The 12,027-nt window shown below is 48.5% G+C and overlaps 7 non-coding genes across 7 annotated transcripts; 4 read left to right on the top strand and 3 right to left on the bottom strand.

The window, feature by feature from the left end:
- The first annotated feature begins 366 nt into the window (after window positions 1-366).
- TRNAI-AAU (transfer RNA isoleucine (anticodon AAU)) lies at window positions 367-440 on the top strand. Its single transcript has one exon. It is a non-coding gene; the product is annotated as a tRNA-Ile (tRNA).
- Window positions 441-3,811: 3,371 nt separating this feature from the next.
- On the top strand, window positions 3,812-3,883 carry TRNAM-CAU (transfer RNA methionine (anticodon CAU)). The gene has a single exon. It is a non-coding gene; the product is annotated as a tRNA-Met (tRNA).
- A 523-nt stretch (window positions 3,884-4,406) lies between these two features.
- Window positions 4,407-4,488, top strand: TRNAS-GCU (transfer RNA serine (anticodon GCU)). Its single transcript has one exon. It is a non-coding gene; the product is annotated as a tRNA-Ser (tRNA).
- A 547-nt stretch (window positions 4,489-5,035) lies between these two features.
- On the top strand, window positions 5,036-5,117 carry TRNAS-GCU (transfer RNA serine (anticodon GCU)). Its single transcript has one exon. It is a non-coding gene; the product is annotated as a tRNA-Ser (tRNA).
- A 2,403-nt stretch (window positions 5,118-7,520) lies between these two features.
- On the bottom strand, window positions 7,521-7,602 carry TRNAS-GCU (transfer RNA serine (anticodon GCU)). Its single transcript has one exon. It is a non-coding gene; the product is annotated as a tRNA-Ser (tRNA).
- A 547-nt stretch (window positions 7,603-8,149) lies between these two features.
- TRNAS-GCU (transfer RNA serine (anticodon GCU)) lies at window positions 8,150-8,231 on the bottom strand. Its single transcript has one exon. It is a non-coding gene; the product is annotated as a tRNA-Ser (tRNA).
- A 523-nt stretch (window positions 8,232-8,754) lies between these two features.
- On the bottom strand, window positions 8,755-8,826 carry TRNAM-CAU (transfer RNA methionine (anticodon CAU)). Its single transcript has one exon. It is a non-coding gene; the product is annotated as a tRNA-Met (tRNA).
- Between the last annotated feature and the right edge of the window lie 3,201 nt (window positions 8,827-12,027).

Here is a 12,027-nt window from a genome sequence, read left to right on the forward strand (position 1 = left end):
CGTATTCCATCTCGTACGGCAGAGCCTGCACTCAGCCCAGCTTAAGGCGCTTTCTGCGAGCCTTTTACACAAACAGCAAATTCTTCCATGGATTCCCCGGGCCGTAGACCGCAGCTTCCTCCGAAAACCTTCGGTTTCCTCGTTCACGTCAAGGAATACGACCGAAAACCAATTGTGCCTTCTTTTCCTTTGGTTTTCTTCTCCGAGAAAGCGTCTCGTTCTTTTGACTGAGGATGGAAGGCAACGACAATGACGAAACTCTCTTAAGAGAAGCACAGTAAGGGTCAGTTGGAACTTGACATTTTGGAGGGGGAGGCGGGGGCCGTAAGAGGAAAGAAGAAGAGAAGAGGACTCACGCAGTCAGGGGGCCGGTTAGCTCAGTTGGTTAGAGCGTGGTGCTAATAACGCCAAGGTCGCGGGTTCGATCCCCGTACGGGCCACTGTTCTCTTTGGTCACCTCCTCCAGGAGGCTGCCAACTGTTTTCCGAGAAAACTTGCCTCTTAACCTACACAGCCCTGAGAATAGTGCCTAGAGTCCCTTGCGGTTGTGCCTGTCCCGTCGGGACGCCAGGCTTCGTCAGTCCTCCACCCTCTCCTGGAGGATGCTGTCTAGCCACATCGTCCTCTGCCGACGCCTTCTCCTTTTGCCTTCCGTCTTTCCCAGGATCAGGGTCTTTTCCAGTGAGCTGGCTCTTCGCATCGGGTGGCCAAAGTGTTGGAGCTCCAGCTTCAGCGACCGTCCTTCCAATGAATACTCGGGGTGGGTTTCCTTTAGGATTGACTGCTTTGATCTCCTTGCAGTCCAAGGGACTCTCAAGAGTCTTCTCCAGCACCACACTTCGAAAGCATGAATTCTTTCGCGCTCAGCCTTCTTTATGGTCCAGCTCTCACATCCGTACATGACTACTGGAAAAACCATAGCTTTGACTCTACGGACCTTTGTCGGCAAAGTTACGTCTCCGCTTTTTAAGTTACGTCTCCGCCGTCTAGGTTGGTCATAGCTCTTCTTCCAAGGAGCAAGCGTCTTTTAATCTCGTGGCTGCAGTCACCGTCCGCATTGATTTTTGGCGTTTTCCCCTTCTGTTTGCCATGAAGTGATGGGACCGGATGCCATGATCTTAGTTTTCTGAATGTTGAGGTTTAAGCCAGCGTTTTCACTCTCCTCTTTCACCTTCATCAAGAGGCTCTTTCAGTTCCTCTTCGCCTTCTGCCATCAGAGTGGTATCATCTGCGTATCTGAGGTTGTTGATAGTTCTCCTGGCAATCTTGATTCCAGCTCGTGATTCATCCAGCCCGGCCTTTCACATGATGTACCCTGCATAGAAATTTAATAAGCAGGGTGCCAATATACATACAGCTTTGTCCTATGCCTTTCCCAATTTTGAACCAGTCCGTTGTTCCACGTCCAGTTCTAACTGTTGCTTCTTGACCCATATACGGGTTTCCCAGGAGACAGGTAAGGAGACAGTTAGAGTCCTCTAACTGTGTTCCAAACCCGCCACCCTCACATACCTTTTATCCACTCGTTACCCAGTTCAGCTCTCCACTTACCACAAGCCCAACATTTTTCCAGGCAGGCAGGGTTCTCTTTCCTCCGGGACCAATAGATGAGGACAGAGAGCTGGGCAGGGTCAGAGGGGGGCCTAACACGAAAATTTGGTGGGAGGTGGGGGCAGGGGCAGTGGAAAAGTTTCCTGGCAACCTTTTGTCAAAAGCGTATTCGATTTTAAATTGTCTTTCCAAAGTAGTTGCTCAATCAACGCCCTTTCTCAAATCCTCAAGAGATACAAAGTAAGGAGGCATTCTTAAAAGGTCGTTCTTTCCATGTCTCTGAAGACCCTTTAAGGTGAACTGACAGCCAAGATTGCCTTGTGAGGAGAGACGGCGCAAGGTGGTGGACTGATTCGGGATGCTTCCTCTCCCTACGTGTCTGCAGCACTTTGACCACTTTGAACAAGAAACACAAGACCACAAGACTGACTTTTTTTTTTTTTTTTAGGCCAGGAATCAAATCTGGACTCTTGTCATCAGTTGACAGCCGTGCATCTCCCACGATTGCTTCTGATTTCAAGGACAATTCAGTATCACGGTCCCTTCTCTGATCACTGTGGGGATTCTTTCCCCAGCCTTGTATAGTTTCCCTACCTGTGTGCGCTGACCAGTGTTAAGGTCCATGTGGAGAGCTTCCGGGAGTTTCCTCTTCTCCCGGCTCTGTCCTTTCCGGTGCTCTGTCCTGCCGTCTCCAGCTGTCTTGGTCTCCTGGACTTTATCCGCCCCAACATTTCAACTCAGAGAATTCACCAGCCTCTGCCTGCACTGGGCCTTGGAAACTCTCTCAAGGCAGTAAAAACTCGGGTGCAATCCTAGATCTCACGTCAGTTCCCAGCAAAATCGCTCATTCATTTCTTTTCTGTCAGAGATTACCATCCTTCTTTGCCTGATGTTTGGTGTCTGGAAAAGTGTTTCTGATCTGTTTTGGTTCTTTCAGGCAGGAGGGTGCGTCTGATCCTTGCAATTTTGTCTCGGCTGGAAACAGGCCTTTCCACTCTTTGGAGGAGGAAGAGGGGGAAGCTGAGGCCTCTTCGGTTTGTGGGTTTCTGCTCTGGGGTTGCAGGCTGCGGGGGAGCAGACAGGGGCAGGTTGGTTAGTGCAGCGGCCTGTCCTAGGGGCAGTTGGCATCGCCTTTCCGGGAAACATGGGGCCTCCTGCTGCTTGTGGCAAGCAGTGTGTGCAGATATTGGGCTCGGGCTCCAGGTTCCAGCTGGGTCAACCTATCTGGAGGGTTCAGGCTACAGGCCCCAGCGCCGGTCACATGGTCTTCTCCGGTGTACCAGTGTGAGTGTGTCAGTGTGTGTGTGTGCCAGGGCTGGTGGTGGGAGAGGAGGGCTCTGGTGGGAGAGCAGGGCCTGAGTCCAGGAGTGCCGAGGGGCTGACGTCACCAAAACGGGCATTCGGATCTCTGGCGGGCCGGCAGGCTGAAGGTGGGCGCTTTCTGATGAGGGGGCGGGAGCCTTGGAAGATGGGCGATCCGCACACTCTTTCCTCATCGCCGCCTGGCTGTCACCCGCGGGACATCGGAACACCTACCTGCTGCACCAGTGCCTTCCCCCTGGGTCAATTCCAGTCGTCCTCCTTGGTGGCCGGGTGATGATTGCCACTTGGCAGAGCCTCAGAGGCTGGGACTGGATGAACCAGTGGGACTCGCCCAGCACCTGAGTCCACCGGAGCCACGCCTCTCAGTCCCTTGATGCCTCTAGTCCCCTTTCTCTCTCTCTCTCTCTCTCTCTCGTTCTCCTTTCCTTTAGGTTATTACATCTCCGTGGGACCCTTTCCCCAACACTTTATTAAAGAATATTTTAAAATGTAAAGAGCTTACGTGTAAATTGAGCTGGATGAACTTAACCGAGGTATACTACTCCCACGTGACCACCGCCCAGCTCGAGGTTCAGGACATGCCAATTAGTCCAGAAAATCGCCTTATGCCCCCTCGCCAGTCAATATTGCCTCCTGCAAGCTCATCGCTGTCTGATTTCTAGCGCCAGGTAATGTGCCTGCTCTTGAATTTCGTAGAAACGGAGTCATATAGCATATCCTCTGGTAAGACTCTTTTTCTTTTTCTTGCCTAGGGGCAATAGTTCTGAAAGTGATTTGAGTCTTTACACGTACAATAAGTCGTAGAAGTTTGATCTTATCGCTGGGAGTTTTATTCTTTCGATTTTATAAACAAACCAAAATTTATCTGTACAAGGAAATGGGACGTTGCTCATGATACTCATAGTAGGGAAAAAGCAGCCTAGTCAGGCCACCTGTCAGCAGAGTGGCGCAGCGGGAGCGTGCTGGGCCCATAACCCAGAGGTCGATGGATCGAAACCATCCTCTGCTAGGCTTTCTTTTCGTGACACCCATCCAGTTCCTCGCTCGAGCATCACGGGCACAACACAGTTCGTCAGCTTACAGATGCACCGTCTCCTTTCACCACTCCTAGAACCGTTGCCACCGCCTTCCTAATCTTTACAAACCAGCAAGCGTTTTCCTTTCCCGTCCTTTCTCTTTTCTTTTTTTTCCTTTCGTCCTGGGCGAGGGCCCTGGGGCCGGGGCGGGGGGCGGGGGTGAGGGTGTAATAGCAAAATCGGCCCTCCTCACTCATTTCCAAAGAGAGGCAAACCTCTGGCCCTTCTTACTTCGGAATAGTTGACAAGTTTACTGTCCATTTCCGATGGATCAGCACTACTTCTTCCAGGGAATAACATACACACTTGACTCCAGTTAGGGTTTTATATCTTCTTTACACTCGAAAGAAAAAACTTTTCTTGTTTGTTTGTGTTTCTTGATTTCTGCCTAGGGACTGGTCCGCGAGTCTCCTACTGTCTGTCCCTTGTCTTTTCACGACTATACGTATGCTGTGCGACGAGGTGGCCGAGTGGTTAAGGCGATGGACTGCTAATCCATTGTGCTCTGCACGCGTGGGTTCGAATCCCATCCTCGTCGTCTGGTTGCGTTTATGGCCTTCTGCTGTGGCTCAGCTGGTGAAGAAACCACCACTCGCAATGCGGGAGCCTTGGATTCCATCCCTGTGTGGGGCAGATGTCCACTCCGGATATCTACGCCTCTCTTTTCACTCCTATAGGTCAAGTTAACGGGAATTTTGAAAAAATCCTTCTCGAAGGCAATACACCTTGCTGTTACTTATGAAGAACCCAATCGCATCCAGTTTGTGGGAAAAACAGAAGGAAAAGAGTTAATTTCAAAAACGCAGGAGAATCAGATTACAGAAAATAGAGAAAACGTCACCGTGACTGCGATGCAATGTGAGTACTGAAGAAGAATGAGAATTAAAGCTGGAGTCACAGCAGGTTAAAAGACTATCAAAGTGTGAAAGGTTCCCCAAGGAAGGAGTAAAGAATCAGTTCTTTGTGTAAATTCTCTGAAAAAGACTGCAGTTTGAAGAATGGTACTGGGCACAAACATGGAACTATAAAGGCTTTCCAACCAGTAATGTATTTTAAAAGTTTCCAGACGCTGCAGTTTCCTGCGAGACGAGGTGGCCGAGTGGTTAAGGCGATGGACTGCTAATCCATTGTGCTCTGCACGCGTGGGTTCGAATCCCATCCTCGTCGGACTTTCTAGTGTACCGGAAAAGTAAATTTTGCTCTGTATCTTGACAAAAGAACTGTATATAATTTTCTGCTTGTCCTCATTCTACCTCTCACTTTCTTTGTTCTTGCAGTTTCATTTCCATCCTGGTTACTCCCGTATTCACACTGTGGCGATTTTCTCTGTTTTCTATAATCTCATTCCTCATTGGTGACACTCTAGTGCTCAACCTCTACCCTCGTTTCACATCTTTTCGTTCTCCACTCATTCTAGATCTTAGTTTAGTGCTCTGCCATGCCTGACTGAGTGCTATTGCTGTCTATTCTTAGGGTATGATATACGGCTTATATCTATCATGTTGTGGCACAAATTGCAGAGTCAATGGATCCAAAGTTTTGGTCTGAACCCAGGTATTCCCTCCTCCGAACAATTTAGAGGGTCAGTTCAGTACAGTTCAGTCGTGTCTGACTGTTTGCGATCCCATGGACTGCAGCATGCCAGTCCTCCCTGTCCATCACCAACTCACCGAGTCAGTGAAGTCCATTGAGTCAGTGATGCCATCTAACCACCTCATCCTCTGTTGTCCCCTTCTCCTCCTGCCTTCAATCTTTCCCAGCATCAGGGTCTTTTCCAAGGAGTCAGTTATTCACATCAAGTGGCCAAAGTATTGGAGTTTCAGCTTCAGCATAAGTCCTTCAAATGAATATTCAGGACTGGTTTCCTTTAGATGGACTGGTTGGACCCCCTTGCAATCCAAGGGACTCTCAAGAGTCTTCTCTAACACCACAGTTCAAAAGCATCAATTCTTTGGCACACAGCTTTCTTTATAGTCCAACTCTCACATCCATACATGACCACAGGAAAAACCATAGCTTTGACTAGATGGACATTTGTTGGCAAAGTAATGTCTTTGCTTTTTAATATGCTGTCTAGGTTGGTCATAACTTTTCTTCCAAGGAGCAAGTATCTTTTAATTTCATGGTTGCAGTTACCATCTGCAGTGATTTTGGAGCCTAAAAAAATAAAGTCTGACACTGTTTCCACTGTTTCCCCATCTATTTCCCATGAAGTGGTGGGACCGGATGCCATGATCTTCGTTTTCTGAATGTTGAGCTTTAGGCCAACTTTTTCACTCTCCACTTTCACTTTCATCAAGAGGCTTTTGAGTTCCTCTTCACTTTCTGCCATAAGGGTGGTGTCATCTGCATATCTGAGGTTCTTGATATTTCTCCCGGCAATCTTGATTCCAGCTTGTGTTTCTTCCAGTCCAGCGTTTCTCATGATGTACTCTGCATATAAGTTAAATAAGCAGGGTGACAATATACAGCCTTGACGAACTCCTTTTCCTATTTGGAACCAGTCTGTTGTTTCATGTCCAGTTCTAACTGTTGCTTCCTGACCTGCATACAGATTTCTCAAGAGGCAGATCAGGTGGTCTGGTATTCCCATCTCTTTCAGAATTGTCCACAGTTTATTGTGATCCACACAGTCAAAGGCTTTGGCATAGTCAATAAAGCAGAAATAGATGTTTTTCTGGAACTCTCTTGCTTTTTCCATGATCCAGCAGATGTTGGCAATTTGATCTCTGGTTCCTCTGCCTTTTCTAAAACCAGCTTGAACATCAGGAAGTTCACAGTTCACATATTGCTGAAGCCTGGCTTGGAGAATTTTGAGCATTACTTTACCAGCGTGTGAGATGAGTGCATAGGGTAACCAGGCAAAATAAGTTGAAGTATGTTAGTTTAGTGGGCTTCCAAATAAGAACATCTTCAAAGCAATAAGTAAAGGAGAGCAGGTCCCTCCACACCTCACCTCACCCTCCCAATCCTCCCATACCCTCCACCATCCTCCCAGCCCCAACTTCAGAAGATTTTTATTTTTCTATTTGATTTTTTTGAAATTTTCTCATTATTTATGGTGCTTGCTGTTTCAAGGAATTTTTATTTTCTTGTCACAGTGTAAGGACTCATTAAACAGTACTGTACAAAAAAGGGAAAACTTTCCTAAGATTTCTGTGTTTTCCTTCTTGAATTTGCCAGTTGAATTGTGATGCAGAAACCTATTTATTATACCATATTCATTTCATTTTCTCCTGCCTTTCAAACTTAATTCCTTTGCTCATTCTTCCCATAAAGTGCATGCGAATGGTGTCTTTATAAGTAATAGCAACATGCATTGCATTCAAGGTGGATTTACAAAACATTCCAGCTAACTTGATCTAAATTTAGTAACCATGTAGAAGTGAAAGTCACTTAGTCGAGTCCCACTCTTTGTGACCAGGTGGACTGTAGTCCATGGAATTCTAAGCGCCAAAATACTGGAGTGGACAGCTGCCCCACACTGGGATGGAATCCAAGTCTCCTGCATTGCGGGTGGTGGTTTCTTCACCAGCTGAGCCACAGCAGAAGGCCATAAACACAACCAGACGACGAGGATGGGATTCGAACCCACGCGTGCAGAGCACAATGGATTAGCAGTCCATCGCCTTAACCACTCGGCCACCTCGTCTCGCAGGAAACTGCAGCGTCTGGAAACTTTTAAAATACATTACTGGTTGGAAAGCCTTTATAGTTCCATGTTTGTGCCCAGTACCATTCTTCAAACTGCAGTCTTTTTCAGAGAATTTACACAAAGAACTGATTCTTTACTCCTTCCTTGGGGAACCTTTCACACTTTGATAGTCTTTTAACCTGCTGTGACTCCAGCTTTAATTCTCATTCTTCTTCAGTACTCACATTGCATCGCAGTCACGGTGACGTTTTCTCTATTTTCTGTAATCTGATTCTCCTGCGTTTTTGAAATTAACTCTTTTCCTTCTGTTTTTCCCACAAACTGGATGCGATTGGGTTCTTCATAAGTAACAGCAAGGTGTATTGCCTTCGAGAAGGATTTTTTCAAAATTCCCGTTAACTTGACCTATAGGAGTGAAAAGAGAGGCGTAGATATCCGGAGTGGACATCTGCCCCACACAGGGATGGAATCCAAGGCTCCCGCATTGCGAGTGGTGGTTTCTTCACCAGCTGAGCCACAGCAGAAGGCCATAAACGCAACCAGACGACGAGGATGGGATTCGAACCCACGCGTGCAGAGCACAATGGATTAGCAGTCCATCGCCTTAACCACTCGGCCACCTCGTCGCACAGCATACGTATAGTCGTGAAAAGACAAGGGACAGACAGTAGGAGACTCGCGGACCAGTCCCTAGGCAGAAATCAAGAAACACAAACAAACAAGAAAAGTTTTTTCTTTCGAGTGTAAAGAAGATATAAAACCCTAACTGGAGTCAAGTGTGTATGTTATTCCCTGGAAGAAGTAGTGCTGATCCATCGGAAATGGACAGTAAACTTGTCAACTATTCCGAAGTAAGAAGGGCCAGAGGTTTGCCTCTCTTTGGAAATGAGTGAGGAGGGCCGATTTTGCTATTACACCCTCACCCCCGCCCCCCGCCCCGGCCCCAGGGCCCTCGCCCAGGACGAAAGGAAAAAAAAGAAAAGAGAAAGGACGGGAAAGGAAAACGCTTGCTGGTTTGTAAAGATTAGGAAGGCGGTGGCAACGGTTCTAGGAGTGGTGAAAGGAGACGGTGCATCTGTAAGCTGACGAACTGTGTTGTGCCCGTGATGCTCGAGCGAGGAACTGGATGGGTGTCACGAAAAGAAAGCCTAGCAGAGGATGGTTTCGATCCATCGACCTCTGGGTTATGGGCCCAGCACGCTCCCGCTGCGCCACTCTGCTGACAGGTGGCCTGACTAGGCTGCTTTTTCCCTACTATGAGTATCATGAGCAACGTCCCATTTCCTTGTACAGATAAATTTTGGTTTGTTTATAAAATCGAAAGAATAAAACTCCCAGCGATAAGATCAAACTTCTACGACTTATTGTACGTGTAAAGACTCAAATCACTTTCAGAACTATTGCCCCTAGGCAAGAAAAAGAAAAAGAGTCTTACCAGAGGATATGCTATATGACTCCGTTTCTACGAAATTCAAGAGCAGGCACATTACCTGGCGCTAGAAATCAGACAGCGATGAGCTTGCAGGAGGCAATATTGACTGGCGAGGGGGCATAAGGCGATTTTCTGGACTAATTGGCATGTCCTGAACCTCGAGCTGGGCGGTGGTCACGTGGGAGTAGTATACCTCGGTTAAGTTCATCCAGCTCAATTTACACGTAAGCTCTTTACATTTTAAAATATTCTTTAATAAAGTGTTGGGGAAAGGGTCCCACGGAGATGTAATAACCTAAAGGAAAGGAGAACGAGAGAGAGAGAGAGAGAGAGAGAAAGGGGACTAGAGGCATCAAGGGACTGAGAGGCGTGGCTCCGGTGGACTCAGGTGCTGGGCGAGTCCCACTGGTTCATCCAGTCCCAGCCTCTGAGGCTCTGCCAAGTGGCAATCATCACCCGGCCACCAAGGAGGACGACTGGAATTGACCCAGGGGGAAGGCACTGGTGCAGCAGGTAGGTGTTCCGATGTCCCGCGGGTGACAGCCAGGCGGCGATGAGGAAAGAGTGTGCGGATCGCCCATCTTCCAAGGCTCCCGCCCCCTCATCAGAAAGCGCCCACCTTCAGCCTGCCGGCCCGCCAGAGATCCGAATGCCCGTTTTGGTGACGTCAGCCCCTCGGCACTCCTGGACTCAGGCCCTGCTCTCCCACCAGAGCCCTCCTCTCCCACCACCAGCCCTGGCACACACACACACTGACACACTCACACTGGTACACCGGAGAAGACCATGTGACCGGCGCTGGGGCCTGTAGCCTGAACCCTCCAGATAGGTTGACCCAGCTGGAACCTGGAGCCCGAGCCCAATATCTGCACACACTGCTTGCCACAAGCAGCAGGAGGCCCCATGTTTCCCGGAAAGGCGATGCCAACTGCCCCTAGGACAGGCCGCTGCACTAACCAACCTGCCCCTGTCTGCTCCCCCGCAGCCTGCAACCCCAGAGCAGAAACCCACAAACCGAAGAGGCCTCAGCTTCCCCCTCTTCCTCCTCCAAAGAGTGGAAAGGCCTGTTTCCAGCCGAGACAAAATTGCAAGGATCAGACGCACCCTCCTGCCTGAAAGAACCAAAACAGATCAGAAACACTTTTCCAGACACCAAACATCAGGCAAAGAAGGATGGTAATCTCTGACAGAAAAGAAATGAATGAGCGATTTTGCTGGGAACTGACGTGAGATCTAGGATTGCACCCGAGTTTTTACTGCCTTGAGAGAGTTTCCAAGGCCCAGTGCAGGCAGAGGCTGGTGAATTCTCTGAGTTGAAATGTTGGGGCGGATAAAGTCCAGGAGACCAAGACAGCTGGAGACGGCAGGACAGAGCACCGGAAAGGACAGAGCCGGGAGAAGAGGAAACTCCCGGAAGCTCTCCACATGGACCTTAACACTGGTCAGCGCACACAGGTAGGGAAACTATACAAGGCTGGGGAAAGAATCCCCACAGTGATCAGAGAAGGGACCGTGATACTGAATTGTCCTTGAAATCAGAAGCAATCGTGGGAGATGCACGGCTGTCAACTGATGACAAGAGTCCAGATTTGATTCCTGGCCTAAAAAAAAAAAAAAAAAGTCAGTCTTGTGGTCTTGTGTTTCTTGTTCAAAGTGGTCAAAGTGCTGCAGACACGTAGGGAGAGGAAGCATCCCGAATCAGTCCACCACCTTGCGCCGTCTCTCCTCACAAGGCAATCTTGGCTGTCAGTTCACCTTAAAGGGTCTTCAGAGACATGGAAAGAACGACCTTTTAAGAATGCCTCCTTACTTTGTATCTCTTGAGGATTTGAGAAAGGGCGTTGATTGAGCAACTACTTTGGAAAGACAATTTAAAATCGAATACGCTTTTGACAAAAGGTTGCCAGGAAACTTTTCCACTGCCCCTGCCCCCACCTCCCACCAAATTTTTCGTGTTAGGCCCCCCTCTGACCCTGCCCAGCTCTCTGTCCTCATCTATTGGTCCCGGAGGAAAGAGAACCCTGCCTGCCTGGAAAAATGTTGGGCTTGTGGTAAGTGGAGAGCTGAACTGGGTAACGAGTGGATAAAAGGTATGTGAGGGTGGCGGGTTTGGAACACAGTTAGAGGACTCTAACTGTCTCCTTACCTGTCTCCTGGGAAACCCGTATATGGGTCAAGAAGCAACAGTTAGAACTGGACGTGGAACAACGGACTGGTTCAAAATTGGGAAAGGCATAGGACAAAGCTGTATGTATATTGGCACCCTGCTTATTAAATTTCTATGCAGGGTACATCATGTGAAAGGCCGGGCTGGATGAATCACGAGCTGGAATCAAGATTGCCAGGAGAACTATCAACAACCTCAGATACGCAGATGATACCACTCTGATGGCAGAAGGCGAAGAGGAACTGAAGAGCCTCTTGATGAAGGTGAAAGAGGAGAGTGAAAACGCTGGCTTAAACCTCAACATTCAGAAAACTAAGATCATGGCATCCGGTCCCATCACTTCATGGCAAACAGAAGGGGAAAACGCCAAAATCAATGCGGACGGTGACTGCAGCCACGAGATTAAAAGACGCTTGCTCCTTGGAAGAAGAGCTATGACCAACCTAGACGGCGGAGACGTAACTTAAAAAGCGGAGACGTAACTTTGCCGACAAAGGTCCGTAGAGTCAAAGCTATGGTTTTTCCAGTAGTCATGTACGGATGTGAGAGCTGGACCATAAAGAAGGCTGAGCGCGAAAGAATTCATGCTTTCGAAGTGTGGTGCTGGAGAAGACTCTTGAGAGTCCCTTGGACTGCAAGGAGATCAAAGCAGTCAATCCTAAAGGAAACCCACCCCGAGTATTCATTGGAAGGACGGTCGCTGAAGCTGGAGCTCCAACACTTTGGCCACCCGATGCGAAGAGCCAGCTCACTGGAAAAGACCCTGATCCTGGGAAAGACGGAAGGCAAAAGGAGAAGGCGTCGGCAGAGGACGATGTGGCTA

The sequence above is a fragment of the Bos taurus genome, chromosome 23 (genome assembly GCF_002263795.3).
Source record: "Bos taurus isolate L1 Dominette 01449 registration number 42190680 breed Hereford chromosome 23, ARS-UCD2.0, whole genome shotgun sequence".
Classification (NCBI taxonomy): Eukaryota; Metazoa; Chordata; class Mammalia; order Artiodactyla; family Bovidae; genus Bos; species Bos taurus.